The following is a 17,104-nucleotide window of genomic DNA, read 5'->3' as shown; positions in this document are numbered from 1 at the left end:
CAGGTCTCAGATCTGCCCCTGTCCTGCCACTGGGGTGCTTGCTCACTGCCCCAGGTGAGCCAACAAAATCTCATCAGTTGCTACCACAACATGATGGCCACGCCAGGAAACCACCAATAACAGCTTTTAGGGCCAAAGTGACGAGTCACAGGGTAATGTACAGGCCAAAATCCTGCACAGCTAGGAAAACTCTGTTAAGGGACTGCTGTATGCATTGCTGTTAAGAGGCTTACACATGGAGTTTAAGATCGAATTAGCATGTAGAACAAAGTAACATCTTAGAGAGGACTGACCAAAGCCATTCGGGTATACTGTAGAGAGAAAGGAAGTAACACAATAATTCAAGGACAATGATACCTAGTTGATGATGTGATGATCTGAGCCAGACCTGAGACACTGATCCAGGAGGATGGTGATATCTAGCAAAACTTTTCTTGGTTTGAAGAATCAGATAGCCAGTGAAAAAGAAGGGGAAAATTGATGGAAAAGGGAAAAGCAGATTTACTTATATATACTAAGATAGCACTAGTCAAAAAATGGGAACCTGGATTAAAAATATGCATCCAGATTTACTGGCTGTAATAAGGCTGGGGAGTGGGCAGTTAAAGAAGATTCATTAATCACAGAGACATGGTTCTCTCAGCAGCCATATAGCACGCTATCTGTAAGAATTTATAGATCATTATGTTACCCCAAAGGCCATTGTTGTGGTTAGGAGCATGCACTTTGGGTAAGATGCAAAAGACCAACCAGACCATGGAGATGAAACTACCATTTCACTTTGAGAGGCAGATACCAAGGAGAAGAGTGGAGACACATGGGTAAGGGCAGAAGGGGCAGCAAGTGCAACAGGATTGCACTTACCACCCTCAACTAGTCTGTTAAACATGAGCCAGACCTAGGTCCCAAACTGGCAGGTTTAAAGGGTATACATGTAAACTGCAGACACTGTCCTGCCAATGTCATCCCAAGTCCCAATGTGCCCATACAGTAAACCATTTTAGACCCCTCCCACTTCAAAGAGCTGGATGACAACCACTACAGTCACCTAGCCAATATGCTGCGCCAGCCTGAAACAACATATTCTGAACAGCTTTAATGTTGGTTCTGGTGTTGCCTACCTACTCTCTCACAGCTGGAATAAAATTATCTAAACTCTGTGTTGTTTACAAATCTTTCAGTGAATCAGCACGTAAAGGAATTTCTAAAGTATGCTATCAAAAGAAATCAGCCATAAGCCAAGAATGGTGAAAATACTGTATTCATGCCAGGGAAGGTAATTTAGGAATTCTCAACACACATGGAATTTTCTAATACTCAATAAGTAAGCCTATACATGTAATGCATCAGAACCATTGAGCAGCATTTTTTTGTTTGTTTTCATTTAAACCAAAACAGTTGCTTTGAAACAGCTTTTTATCATCCTCCCACTCCATTACTCCACATTTTTTCAGCATCATGAACCTGAAAGTGAAATGGGCTATAAAACAAAATGAAGCTGGCTGTCTTGCTTTCCCTTTGCAGAGGCAGGCAAAGAAAACAGCACACACTGACTGTGCATACAAAATTAGATTTCAAAAATTGTGCAGTTGGCTAAACACAGAAAGATATTTGTTACACAGCTTGTAAATTGACAGTGTTGCTTTAAAAGAAAAAAAAAAGGGGGGGGGGGGGCAAACCTGAAAAAATAGAATGTAAATCTGACACCCCATTTCTATAAACACTTGAAAGTAATGATGCTGCTAATGAACACTGAATTACAGTGTAAATCTAATAGATCAACTCCTGGCACCTACATTATGATGACAGGACTTCATCAGGTGTAATGAATATACCAGAGGAGTAAACAATGATTATCACATTATGTTAAAAATGTTACCTATTTTTCTTTATTATGGAAACATTCGTTTTGTTTTTCCTTCCAACAAAGCAAACACTGGAAAAGCTCCTGCTAGCTTCATACAGCAGGATCTGGGATTTCAGCAGTCATTTCCTCTGGATTATTGCAAGGTATCCGAGGAGTTGCAAGAGGTCTGACTGCTTCTTGCTGTCAGAATGAAAGCAGCATTTTCAAATTATGAAATATCTAATTAAGGAGGCTTTCTTGGTGGCATTGATTAAGTTTTGTTTTCCTGTTGTGATTTCTACCTCAGCTTTGTGCCTTTTTCTTATTTAGCATTAGTGTTTTCCAGGAATAGTGGAAAAATGAGGTTTTGTCATTGCTTACAAAATGAGAATAGCAAAAGTGATTCAGCAAAAGGTGGCTCTAGCACAGGCAAGAGGCATTTTTTTCCACAGAAGGGTAAGGACCAGGATTGCCAGGGAATGGGGATAGGTCTGGGATGAAGGTCTCGAGGCTACTGGGCAGCCAGAGGAGCCAGGCCCGTCACTGCGGGGAGAAGGGGGGTGGAGAAGGTGGCTGCTGCTGCATGAAGAAATGGGAGATACAGAAGGATCAATAAGCCCATGGTAGGCTTGTGCTAGGAGAACTGGAAGATGGACGCAACTTCAGAAACTAGCCGTTGCACCAACAGTGCCTTCATCATTGTATAGATATGACTCTTAGTGACAAGCCTTGGCTCAGATTTGGAGCAACAAGGTCATCTCCCCTCATCTATAGAGGTACCTGTATACCTATTAATAATGTAGTTCATAGGCCCCAAAACAGTTTCCAAGAGGTATTATCAACTAAATGCTGACAAAGGAAAAGAATGAGCTATTGTCCCAGTGTTACATAGATTTTAAATACAGCCACAAAAACCCTAGAATATGCTAAAATAGGAGGTATTTCTGGAAGCCTTTTCCATACTCAGTGGTGCAAGATGCAGTCTTCATCTGAAATGTCTGGAGCAGAGAACAGCTGCAGAGATGAGGCCAGGAAGCAATCTCAAGATTCAGCAATGGCACCATATGTCATAGTCCCTCTTAAATACTTTCTCTGGTCCATTTTAAAATGGTGTGGTGCAAGAAGATGGGAAACACACACTGGAGGAGAAAGCAGGAGTCCCAAGGCCATGGATGAGGTAGAACCTCCCCAAGAAAGAAGGAAGAGAGCTGATGAGGCTGCTGGATGGATGCTGGTCATCTTGGTCAATGCTAGAGCAGCTGGGCTTTTTTCAGTTCTTGTTTTAGTAACAGTGATGAGTGAGATGAGTCAGTTCCTGACTCAGAGTGCATGTCAACTCCACCCCAATCAACCTCACCAGTATAACCATACAAAACTTTACCGCACTTTCCCCGGAGTCTTCAGCTTTGTTAATGGCAACTACCTGGGATTACATCCGCACCTGCTATCCTGTAGTGACATGGGGCACAACAAAAAATACCTGTGACTTGTACTGCACTGTAAGCAACATCCTGAAACTTCAGGGAAGTGACAAATACTGTGGCTATTCTAGAATACAGTTCGGCTGTATTCTAGTCAAAGACCATCTATACCCTAGAAGAGGTCCCTCAGTAGCAGTACATGAATGATTGCAGAGTGTCTGTGGATACAGGTATACAATCATACATCTGCACAAACTCATCAGTTTGTCAAGGTAATGCTACAGCAACATGTTTGTAAGAGATGGTTGGGTTTAGAAGAAAGGGTTCTAGCTTCTCCTGACTTGAGTTTCAAACTCAGCGATACTCCTTTTGCTGTATGCTGTTCTTTTACTATCAAGCATAATGACAAAATCCATTGACCTGGCTAGTTAAGCTGAGTTTATGGCTGCATGGTATCTCTGAAGAAGCAGGCAGAGCATTCTGCTCTATCTTTACTATGGTCTTTTAAAGTATCACAAGGTATCTACATTGCCTGGTCTTATATGACCGTGCCACTAGTTTGCATGGTCCAAAGCATTCACAGTTGCCAGGTCCTCAACCAAAGTTTTTTTTCCACTGGTGTGGACATTACTGTCCAGTAGCTCTGCATTCACTGAGACACTCCACACCAAAATCAAAAGACTTTGTTCTCTAGTCCCCTAAGTCTGAATGGCCTTATGGCTGTTGTTAGCTAAAGCTAGAAACCACTCTTCATCAAACCATGCATTGCAGGAATTTCCTTTTTGGACCATTTGTGGTCTGACTCCCACTTGGAGCTGTTCTAAATCCAGCTATGGCTCAGCCTGCCCTTTAATGATTAGCTATTTCTCCACTCCTTCTCAATGGTGTTTGAAAGGTTAGGATAAGTGCAATCCTGAGCAGACACCCAAGAAAATGGTGGTGCTGAGTGTTAGGTCTTATTGGCTGATCAAATGCTGACCAGTGGAAAGCAGCTGCAGATCCACCCATGTGGAAGGAGGTTCTACTTGTTTACAATGCTTTAATTTGGCTCAATATAAATTAATTTACAGCATGGGCAAGACATAAGGATCATGCTCACATCACATACATCTGTCATCATGTCTGCCTTGACTTCTGCATCTAGAAAAGAACTCTCAAAACCTTTTCCATGAATCTCATGTGCAAGAGAATCCTTTTTCGTCCAGCACCAGCTGAGAGCAGTGAGCACAGCTGGAGGCCTGTCCTATTACCCTGCTCTGCAGCCCCTTCACTGTGACAGGAACGTTCACTGTCCCAGGCTAAACACTTGTGTTCAGTGTTTTGCTACATGAGAAGCTCTGTCATCAATATTTCTTCTTTTTTCTTCTCCCCCGCACCCCCCAACCCCACTCCACCCCCACACACACCCCAATATTTGCTTTAGCTCTATAGTTTTATCTCACACGGTTGGAAACAAAACACCGTAAAGGAAACCAGTATCTTCAGATTTTACTACAGCACTAGAAGAAACTGTCTGCCACCAGGCCCCCTACTCAACCACATATAAGTTTTATGACTTTTGCAAGTACATTGACTATCTGATGTGGTAACTCCAAAAATCTTCCCTCTCAAGTCTTGGGGACAACTGAGAAAGGCTAGTAAATCTTGATTTTTTTTACAGACTTCACTTCAACTGTACTGTGCTGAGGAAAAGGCAATGTTTAAAGCCAAGTGAAATTTTACAGTTCTAGGGAGGAGTTCAGTGTAAAGTGAAAATTACAGGCTACAGAAACAAGGAGAACAGATTAATAGATATGTTTTCTTAATACCCTCAAGAGTCTGATTCTGGAATGGTACTTCCAGATGACACCAATTATTTTTTTTAAGGTTGGTTACTTGATAGTGTTTATATGGTTATGCTGAAGGTCTGTTGGCAATTAGGGCTAGAGATCCAGGACCAGTGAAGGATCTCTACTAAACAGGTCTCCATGCAAAACTGGAAGTGGGAGGTTTTTTGCTTCCTTCAGGCATGGATTCTAGATGCTTCCATGCTGATACGGTTATCTGCTTTGGCCCAGCAATCAATGTGTTTTCTCCCAAAGAGCTGGCACATAATTTCAGATTGCATACTTCCATTTCAAGTAACACAAAGAGCTGGAGAGAAAGCAGTTAAAGTCTTCATTGTGCATAGTTTGCACAGGTCCCGTGTAAAACGTCACAATAGCTCCATTCCTGGGAGTAGCAGCTGCTTCTGCAGACAGCAGGTACATGGATTTTTAAATACAAGTAGACAGGGAGAAATACAACACTTAAATACACTTGCCTCCTATACACATAAATGTAGACATACATAGAATGGCGTCCTGTATCACTAACATACATGTCCTGATAGATATCAGAACGTCAAGTCTCTAGATCCAAACGCTGCTTGGATTTGGCCTATTTCTGATTGTTTTTAATGATACTGTAACTGTGTCCAAGCCAGCAAATAGACTAGAAAGACAAGGGACAGCAGAAGAACTGTATCTCTTTCTCCAAACATTTTCATGATTGACTGGTATATTAATCCATCTCACTACTTGAGGATTTATCCCCCTTTCTTGTTCCTGGCTTCCTAGAAGTTACAAGGGAAATGATTCATTGCTGCTGAAACCTGTTGCTGTAAATGCTGTTATGTTATATTCTTCTGCAGGGGGACAATTAACTCAAGTGTTAAGCGGTGCTGGGGGCTGGAGGTGACCATAGGCTGTCCAGTGCTGTCAGTTTGCATCTTGTTTGCCTCACCCCCAACCAACTGAAATACTTCCAATCAAAGTACTTCTGTATATTTACCTGTCTTGACAAATCTACTGTCCATGAATATTCAGAGATGTTACTTTTCACTCTATGGTGGCTCTTCACAAGGGATGTGGTGGTGGTGTAAGGCATTTCTGTGATAAAAGTGCATCTCTGCCTGGTGGGAAAGTACCTCCTCTTTGGGGGGCAGACCTCATCCCTCAGAGTTCACATTAGGAACCCAGAGCCTATTGCCCTCTGCATCTCTTAATGCTGATGATGAAAACCTAACCACATATGAGCAACGTGCCTCACCTGTTCGTAATTCCAGGTTCAAAACCCACTTCAAAACTGTTCCAGTACAGACTACTTGGAGATGCACAGGACAAATCAGGCTGCAAAATGTAAACCAATACTACAAGGGCTGCATACCATGTACCATGCCTTGATCTGGAATTTAAAACCCTTGTGCTTCCAGCCAGGGTAGAACTAAAACTAGAGCGTGCAGTCATCTTAAGTTATTACATTAATGTTATTCATTTTGTTGGTTATTTCTGGTACAGCCATAGACATAATCTGTACTTGATTACCTGGTCTGCTGCATTGATCTGTAACTGATTGTGAAACTCATGATCCTGTGTGAGACCACTGGAGATATGTCATCATTATTTGTTGTCCAGCAGGAAATGAGTTTAAGTTCATTTACCTTTTCAAAACCTTCTTGTTAATGTTTGTAACAACGAATCAATGACATCCACATTACAAAGCACAGTCCCACAGCTCTCCATGTCAACAGGAACAGGAATGTTTGAAACAGCTCCACTGCATTTTGTTTTTATAGCCTAGTGGAGATTCACATCTGGTTTCCAGAAACAATTAACCATTATAAGGAAGTGCTACAACTCAGTCTTCCTGAACCCAGCCAACTGTATGTAACTATATATACCTATGGCTGAGGGAGATACACATTGCCTAGCAAATAGATTTTATTGCTGCACATAAGCTTGACCGTAGAGCAGAAATATATGCTTATAAAGGACTACATGGCTCAAGGGTCTGATAATGATGTGTAGCGCCTTTCAGTTGTAGGCTGAAATCCAACCCAGATCAGCAGCAAGCAACATCGTTACTACCTAATGACTGTTCGGCAGCCTACAGGAAATGCATGAAATGTCATGAAAAATTACAGCTCCAAACACACCTCTAATATGGAGAGCTGACTGGAGGTATCTCCTCAGGCTCAAGAGAGGCTGAAGACAACTGTCCTGACTCTCTGCATTGATCACCTATATACTGGCTACAGCTGTCAGACTCAAGACCTTCCACCGGCACCAGGACTGCTAAACAAATGGAAAGACTGCTGTTCCTATTGTTCGTATATGCAGTAAGCGTGAGAAAAATCTCACACTTCTGTTTTTTCAGATCTGATCCCGGTTTTATCAGTCTCCCAGACCTGAACAAGGAATTGCTCTGTTTTGCTTCCATTTACAATAAGCATAAAAGTTACAAAAAGTCAGGAAGATAGTTTTTCTGTTATAGAAACCAAACACTGAAAGTGCTTATATGAGCTTCATAATATACATTACAGGCAATCTTCTTATTATGCAGTAATTTAAAAAAGCATAATGCAAACATTAGTTTGACATCATGCTCTTTCATTTCGCAGCAGCATTAATGGGTGAAAAAATTAATTGTTCCTTTTCATCACCCATAGACATCATGACAAAGGCCATGGGTTCCTTCCAAGCTTCAGCCAATCTTCAATCCTTGCAATATTTCCTACAGCACATTTCAAAAATTCACACAGTATGTATGATGAAAGGGTAATTAATCAGTGCCGCATCTTTGGTTTGTGGGTCACTGTGGTTCCTCCGATCATATGGGAAATGTGGAAAAGAGATGGGGTAACTCACATCTGACAAAAGCAATGGTTAATATTCATAACCATCTGGGCAAAATGCATGTTATCTGATTTCTCTGCAGGGAATAATCTTCATGGTCTCATTTTTTGATTTACACTTTGTGTCTTTTTTTTCACCCTTTCTTTTCCCCACCTAAATTACAATGCTTTATTGAATGAAACAGACACAAGCCAGGCTCTGTTGGGAGAATAAATGCTGAGATCATCCACTCTTCCTCGTCTTGGTCTCAGGACAAGACTGTGGACCATCTCTCAGATCAGTGCTGACTTGGACATGTTTCAGGTGTGGAAATGTTGGACATGGTTCTGGCCACTGTGCAATGCAAAATAACACATCATCCATTGATGGCTGATTCCATGCTTTTAAAGCAAAATCTCATGCTTTTTTTGGGACTGTAAGTGAAAACACTTAACAACTTCAGAGCTTCTCCACGTGCATGAGCTTCCAACATCAAGTCTTGCAACTTCACTGCTTCCAGCGACTGAGGCACTATTGCTTCTATTTTATCCAGGCAGAAGCAAAAGCACAGATGTTCATCTGGTGGTCAGACAGAAAGACTAATCAGTAGACTTTAAGAGCTCAATCAGAAATTATTTGTGTGAGTTATCATACTAATTCCTGAGAGGACTTGATCTTCAGTTAGAGATCCACGGCAGCTAAAGGACAATGGGTCTTCATGCGTCCAGCAACTCAGGCATGCATTTTCACAAGGTAGCTGTGATCTTCCATTTACCTGTCCTGAGAAAGAAATAGCCTTGTCCTAGATGAGCTATCCCCCTCTCCCCCATGATCTCTCAAGTGAGAGAGACATGGACTTATGAATGCTGTTCTGCTTCACAGAGACCAGGGACTGCAGTGCCAGCAAGCTAAAGGCATAGCTGGGCAATAAAGAAAGGTTTTGCAATGCAAACCACCTCTGGGAGACTCTCCTTGGCTACACAGAAGTCTTATTGCCTGTGGCATTGAAAGCCTTCAACAAAGATATTCATTCTTAGTTGAAGGACCACCATTCTTCTCAAGGGTACTGATTTCAGAGATATACAGATGTATACATATATAGGAAATACACAGCCAGGAAATACAAGATCTGCATTTTGGGACCAGTTTGCTCCCTGAAAAATTCAGCCCAGGCTATATGTGACACTCAGTTCAGGGAAGTGAAGACAAGCAAGTTTTGTCTTGCCACAAAGTGTTCATACACTTCAAACTCAAGTGATGAAAGAATACCTCTCTTCATTTAAACCTACTCCTTCTAATGCTAGTCAGTGCCCTCTAATTCCTCTAAAACTTTCAGCATCAGTCAAGATAGAGTTCCTAGGTCTGAATTTGAGTCTCCTTGAGTAAATCACATTGATCAAAACAGTGGTCAATAGACAATGGTTTTGCACCTAGTCTTTGAGATAACTAGCTGTTTTAAGTGGTGGAAGTGGAGATGACCCCAACTATTAGGTGTTCCATGGGACAGATCCCATAGAAAACCCAACGTATATCCCCAAAAAAATAACCATCTTGAGTGACTTTGGGGTTAGCTTCTTTCCAACACACCTTCATCTGTTAATAGTATGCAGAGGCTTCACTGAAGTCTGTAAAAGTGCTGCAGGATTTTTAGCTGTATGGTATGTCCACGGTTCATCTTGCTAGCTGTTATTAATTTTTGATCAAAAACTATGTAACACAGCATACATACAAACCACTAGTGCTTTGAAAAAAAAACAAACCAAAACACAACAACGAGGACTGCACTGGAATTGCAGGTTATCACTGGCATATTGAATTCCTGGGCATAACTGTATGCTTATGAATATGGAGGTCCAAACAAGGGCAAGACCTTCATAGTGGGGTGAGAAGTCAAAAAAGCCAGGATTCTTACATGGATATTTCGACACTCGTTACTCAAATGGCTCAGTGCAATTAGACAAACCTCCTAAGCCAATAATTTTTCCATATTCATCCTCACATCTTAGATCATTACCCTAAGGTTACAAGGCTATTGATTTGAGATCAATTTCTCTGAAAGACAGATGTTTCCCCCTACAGCAAAGGCTACAGACAACAGGGAAGAGTACCCTTGATACATCATAGATCACCTTGGCAAGTATCAAGCTTTCCCCCAACAAGTTATCATTCTGCAGATGTCTTCAGCACAATCATTATGCCAGTCCTCGAGCAGCAGTTTCTTTAATTAGGCATCAGGATGGTATGGAGGAAGGCCTGACCTCTGAATATACCTATAGGAGGAAGGGGGCACTGCGGATGTTATTTGATTGCCAGGCTGCATAAAATTTCACCTCTTACTTCCCAGCTTCCTATGGCTCTTCTTCCATTTTTTACTCTGATTGCACTTTCTCCAGCTTCTCTGCTGACCTCTCTTACTAGTGTCATGACATGAGCTGGCAGGACATGTTTCAGTACCAGACATGGCAGTGTCAGTTTTCCGTCCTGCTAGCCCTGTCTTCTCAGGGAGTCCAGGGAGCTGCTGGCATCTTCCGTGTGATTACCTCACATAGACATTTGTAGGTTTTGCTGCTGGATCTCAAGGTTACTAAACAGTATTGAGATACACTGTGCTGGGCCTCTGGAAGTAGGATGCAGGCACCTCTTGGTATGTTAAACAGATAGATCATGTGGAAGGGGAGAAGTGGATAACCCATGCATGGGTTGAAGCAGGGCCTTGAGCTTCCTTCAGTGGAAAACCACCGGGTATTTACAGCCTGTAAAATACAGTTCAGAGAATAAGATCATTACTTGACTTAGGTCAGTATAATTCCCCCAGCAGGTTATCAGCTAAAATCACCTTGTCTGTTCACTCCTCCTCCCTTTCAAGTGGAGTCATGCTGTCTTTGTGCCTCCATGAGAAAACGTCTTCCCAGCAATTCTGAGGGAGGAGAATAAAGAATACTCTCTGTTTTCTATGGCAAAAGTCTTGAAGTTCCCTAGGGATTCTGGCCATCACATGCACAAAACCATAAACCAATATTCACTCCTCCTAGTCCAGACCATCACATTTGTTGTTTATTCTTGCTGACAATCTTCTGTCAGCCTGCTCATGTAAGAGCAGCAGGGACAAAGACATAACGGACACTACCCTTTTCCTGGGTATGTACGAAGAGACCCTCACTATCCCAACCTGCTAACATGCACAGTGTAGTAAATCCTGATCCCAGGCAAGTGGTTCTGAACCAGAGTGAACGTCTTCCTTGTCTAAAAATCATAGAACCATTCCAGTTTATCATATGTACCACTGAAGAAAACGTTGCAATGCACAGCAATTTATTACACAGTTTAGTAAATTATTCCTGCCATGCTGGAGGATACTGGCCCAAATACAGTAGTTCTCACTGTGCATGACATCAGTGAACCAGATTCCTCACTGGTGGAGAGATGGTAGGCACACTATTTGCCTGTGTTTTTAAGCCTTCCCAGAACACAGTATTTCCTACCCTCCTCTGTAAAAAGGTTGCCTGTACCATCAGAGCACAAGCCAGATGGCTATATTGACACGCAGTGACATCTGTTATGTCTGTGGAAACCCAAGTGCCAGGCTTGCTAGTGAACCTACTCCACAAAGGAACACTTCTGCATGGTGCTAGACAAATGGCTATATATCTGAACTCATGAAAGTACCGTTGAGGAAGCACACTGGAAATGCAATGTGTCATACATGCATTGTTAGGGTAGGTACTCTTCCTGTAGATCTGAATATTGAGCATAGTAGCAAGATAGAGCAGTGAGAGGGACAGAAAAAAGGTGCTGAAAGGCACATGGATGGATGTCTATCATAATGTTCTGAGTCTTCTCTGCCAGAGCTCAGGTTTGTCCCACACTGAGTCAAAGGCTAACCAAAAGCATCCCGAAACACAGGGAAAATTAATTTCATATGAATTTTAGGATACATTACATGTCCTTCAGGACATATCATTGGCACGGGGAAACAGACCATTTCCCAAACATTCATTCACCCTCAATGTGAACAGGTTTCTTGCAGCTGCCAGTACACAACTGCAGCACAGAAAAAGAAGGCAACACAACCCAGAGGGAGAGTCCAAGTTCATTTCCTTCCCACACACACTCACTGTGGTCCAGCCCATTAAAACCTCCTAGGAACTTTTATGTGTTGGTTTGATGGCAGCATGGTTGAAGGCAGCATGCTGTTAATCTGTATGTCACAGGTAACAAGGGAGAGTTTGCAATGGACCAGAAGATGCGAAGGAGTAAGTGTCTGTGCAGCAAATGATCTTTCCAGGCAAGGCTCAGAAAGGAGTTAACCATTCAGCCAGTGACTTTTTAATGCTTTATACAAGGATCTGCGGCAGGGTTTGAACAAAGCAAACCAGCAACAGAATCTAATACAAAAGCTTCCAGCCTTCCCCAGGTCCCTTCCGTCGGGTCCCATCTTCTCCCGTCTCAGCCTAGCAGTTTCTGAAATAGTTCTAGTAGGCTACCAGATCCTGCATAGGGGCGGCCTTTTTCCTGCCTGACACATTCCCTGAAACAGGACAAGTCTGTATTTAAAGATATTTAACACTGTTAACCCAAGACTAATGTTCATATGAGTTCTCCCTCCCTGTAAATAGCTCATTCAGACAAACTGCTGGTATTTGTTTCATCTTTTCATCACTAAACTGCAGTATTAAAATGCAGAGAAACATAACAAAGCATGCAATAAATCCATCCAAACAGAAAGTCAAGACCATGCAAGAACAGCTTTAAAGGTAGATAAAATATCAACTGTAAATAAGTTACTGTAGCTTAACATAGCCTCAGCTTTTACTTGATCAAGGACATGGAAAAATGCCAATATTGCATGTCTCACAATGAGGCTGGGTGGCTGTTCTACTTCGCAGTCTATTTTGGAAGAAGATCAAGGGGTTAGTTTTAAAGACGGATGGGCAGCATCTGGGAAAGGGACATTACAGAGCATGAGTTTTTTGGGGAAAGTACAGAACTTCATTTCAAAATTACCTGCTGCTTGGTTTTTCAACTCATGCAATATTCTTGCAGGTGAATCAGAGTAGTGGGTCTTAAAAAAACAAACAGCAGTCCAGGCAACTCAATTTGTTTCATCAGATTTCATAATCTCTCTGCATAGACTCTCATCCTCCTCATAGAAGTCCTTTCAGGATGGGAGGAAGCAATGTTCCCTCTTCTCTTGACAGCTCTAATAGGACAGGAGCATGCAGTATAATTTCACACATGGTGTTTGCTTGTTTGTATTGGAGTAACAAGCAAAAACAGGAACAAGTCCAAATTAAACAGGCTGACAGGCTGGACTTGTACCAACAGTTCACAGTCAAATGCTGCTGTACTCCAGCTTGTGTGCAGTCCAAAAATAGGATTAGTAGCTGTATTTTATAAATGTGCCTTTATCTTTATAATGGACACAGTAACATCTGAGTATTTGGATATCCCACCAGAGTGAAGATTACAGTTTAGAGTTTCTAGACCCTAGTCCCCATGTGCTGCCCACACCTAACTCAAACTAACTGTAAAAAGTACATCACTTTTTAGTTTATCAGGTTTTTTGTCTGTCTGAGAATAAAAAAACCAAACTCTCCAACACCCAAACACATTTTAAAATGCCAACTGATGAGTGCAAGTAATACAGGAGCAGATAAAAAAGAAAGAAAACAATCAGCCTGTAATGTTTATGGGCTCCTTTGTCACATCTGTGCCTAAAATAAATCACCCAAATAAAGGTTTTAATTCCACATTAGCGCATACAGCAGTTTATTGAGTTTATGGCTGATGGTTAAGCTTTACGAACACTTTAGTATTTCAGTGCTACAAGGAAGGAACTGCTGAGCACAGATGTTTGCAAAGAGTGATAATAGGATAATAAATTACTGCAAGGTAAAGACAAACTCTCAACACCATAGACTTATTGCTCTTATTTATGCAACAAAAATATCTTAATGCATTCAGTAATATGTTGTCAGCAATGCCTGGCTGGTGCTGCAGTGAGCAGAGATATAGCATGCTATGCCTGAGGAGTAAGGGATTGTTTTGTCGTTTGAGTCAGCATGGTGGAGGCATTTCTTGTATCCAGTTCTTTGAGTTTTCCTTTGCTGACAGCCCCAGCTGAAGACTGATGATAAAGACTGATGATAAAGAAGTAAGTTTTGGAGATGGCAGAGGCTGGGAGGGGGCTGAAGGGGTTGTGTTCCCTCTTGAAAGGCTAGGAAAAGCAGTTCTCATCATGTCACCACAACTCAAGAGGAAGTGAAGGCCAGGGAAAGAGAAGGGAGTTTCAAAGAAATGGGATGGATGATTCCATTAGCAGCACAGGATCTGAGCCCCTTGAACTTAAGATTAGACCAAGAAAATAATTTTATAGTAGGTCTGTGCCTAATTTCTGCCTCCCTTTCTTTTTACCACCTGTTCCCAGTGTGTGCTTGGTCTAGCGTACCAAAACTAGACAAACTGTTCCTGAGATAGAACTGGATTTCACAGCACATGCTCATCCTGACTAACACCAAGCTACAGGAGAACATCATGTCTACTTCTAAGACATCAATACAAGCCGAGAACACTTGATGATCCTCTGTTCATCCAGGCATAGGTTTGTACATTCAGTATGGGCCAGCTGGGACAAGCAGGGAGTCCAAGCAGTTTGTTCTGAAGCATGCTGCTTCTCACAATCACCCTCCTGCATATTGGCTATTTTCTACCAGGTGAGAGGAGGAGCATGAATTCTTCTGGCAGCAGCTATGTTATGGTACATGCCACCATCCTCAGCATGCCTCTGGCAGCTGCCAGCACTCAGCACTGCTCAAATAGTTCTCTGCCCCATAGGGATTTTCTGATTTTCTTGTTTCTTCCCAGAAGATTGTAAGTGAACCTGATGGAGCAGAAGGTGTAGAGAACATGTCTCCATGGGCACTGGTTTGGTTTGGAGCAGAAATTTTAACTCCAGCTCAACACCCTTCTGCAAAGACCTTTGAATACTACCAAAATACAGACGAGGCTGCAAGCAGGTGAAAAGGCTAATTAAACCTCCTTTTTCATTTAGAAGACAGAAACTCCCTAGGAGATACTTGTATTTGACAAGCATGGGGAAAAAATACATTAGGAGTGATCAATGCAGAAAAGGTCTTCCTTCTTTTACACCAGGTTCATTACTTTCCTGTTCCTTCTTTAAAATCATTTCTCTAGATCTATGAGACAAAATTTGACAATGAAAGCAGTTTTCCTGTGTCCCTCATAGGCAGGAGACAGGGATGTGTTTAAACACTGATCTAGTGTACAGGAACCCTCCCTCACATAGCCACAGGAACAAAATTTATATATCTGGGTCTTACCTTCCCACTGTAAAGGACAGGATAAGAACACAAGAACAAATCCAAACCTGTGCATGTGCTGCTCAGACCCTCTCTCATCACAGAGACATTTCCCTCCTGAGCAGAAATATGAGGCCACTGTAGGGTCACAAGCAACTGAACACAATGAAGGAGGAGGTAGCTCTATAGGCAATAGACTTCCAGCACTGTCTGGTCCTTCAATAGCTCTCAAGTGCAAGAAAATTATCTGTGACTCTTTTGTCATGAAGTGACAGACAGTGGCACTGTGGTGTTGCTGGGTTTGATCTCCAGCACCCGCAATATTACCCTGAAGGAGTATGAGTGTTAGGTGTTTGCTCCTTAAAGCTGCATCCTTTCCTAATAGGGGCTACTCCTCTCTGAGACTCACAGGCATCTCATGTGGTTGCTTTTATTTAGTGCCTTCTGGTCACTGGCAGAGGTTTTCCTTCTTTGATTGGCCTACTTGTGTCAGATGACCAGAGAAGGAACATGTGTGAAGGCTGCTTGCTTAGACAGAACAGGTGGCAAGGCAGGAGAAGTGAGTGAACTACCTAAAATGGTGTTGGAAATGCTTTTGCTTCCAGTTTCATGAATTAGCTTCTATCACAGGAAAAAGCAGGTGGAAAGGCTGAAAGTGCTATTTCCAACTGAAAATGTGTCCATATCGCAAGCCTGCAACGTCATCTCATTTTACCGTGTTAAACAGTTGAACCCACAATGTCACTTTAATTCAAGCCTATTGATAATGTTGGTAAACGAGGAGGAAAACAGATGAAAATGAAAGCGTGTTAAATGCTGGTGCAAGTATGAAGTGGCTGAGCCATATGTGCATGCTGTGTTTGGCCTGAACCTGAGAGTATTGACTAGAGAGAGAAAACTGTTTATCCAAAACCGGCACAGTCCTTCACACAGTTTTTCCATATGATCACTCTTTGGTCACTGATCCTGGTATGAGAATTTAGTCAGCAGCACATGAGGCAACCAGCTATTGGGGACCTGCCCTGACAATTTTTGACTAAGTGACAAAGTTCGGTGAGGACTCATGCAGGAGAATAGGGCATAGCTCAAATCAGGACAGGAAAAAGCCAAGCAAGGCAAAGAGGAATCTTCCAGCTCCACAGCCAGCTGCAAGCCAAGCATATATGGAAATAATAAATAGTTGTTGTTGCCTGGTTTAACTGATGGAATATTTCTCATGCTTAGGAGAAGGACTGGAAGCAGGCATTGCAAAGCCACCATTGTTACATCCTTCACTTTTTTAATGAAGTTTTTAATTAAAGTGTTTGTTTTGTGGAAAAGACACAAGTCAATAATTTCCACCTTTTCCCCTGCTCCCTCCCCAAAACATTTCAGACAAACTGGCCTTTTTCAATAGAAACCCCTTTTAACTGAAGTGTCCTGAGTGGCTGTTCCTATGAATAGAGGGCCTCAGATACCAGGCCATAGTAACAGCAAAGTCTCTGCCCAAAGGCTATTAAAATCCTGAATGGAGCTTGATGTCCACCTCAGGCAGCAATGTGCACAGACTGGAACAGTAGCATTACTACAGAGCATTACTCCCTATTTAAGTAATTCAGCTCTGGAATGGAGGTAGCCAGGGGAGAGGGGTTTCTCAGCATTTCTTATCAGCATCTTGTCACACAAGCAACTAAATAATGGTCTTACCACTTCCCTTACACAGGTAATTCATAAGTGCATCTTGCAAATATATTGAGGGAAGCCTACGTTTTCTCTTTAGTTGATACCTCTGCTAGAGAGAATTGGTCCAGAAAGAAAGGTTTAAATTTATCAATTTCCACAGTTCAATTTATTTTTCCTCCTTTTGCCTGAGAAATTTTAAAGCCAAATGCCTGATTGTAGTTC

The sequence above is a fragment of the Falco cherrug genome, chromosome 4, assembly GCF_023634085.1.
Source record: "Falco cherrug isolate bFalChe1 chromosome 4, bFalChe1.pri, whole genome shotgun sequence".
In the NCBI taxonomy this organism is placed as follows: Eukaryota; Metazoa; Chordata; class Aves; order Falconiformes; family Falconidae; genus Falco; species Falco cherrug.
The sequence above is the reverse complement of the archived record's forward strand: the minus strand, read 5'-3'. Positions refer to the sequence as shown.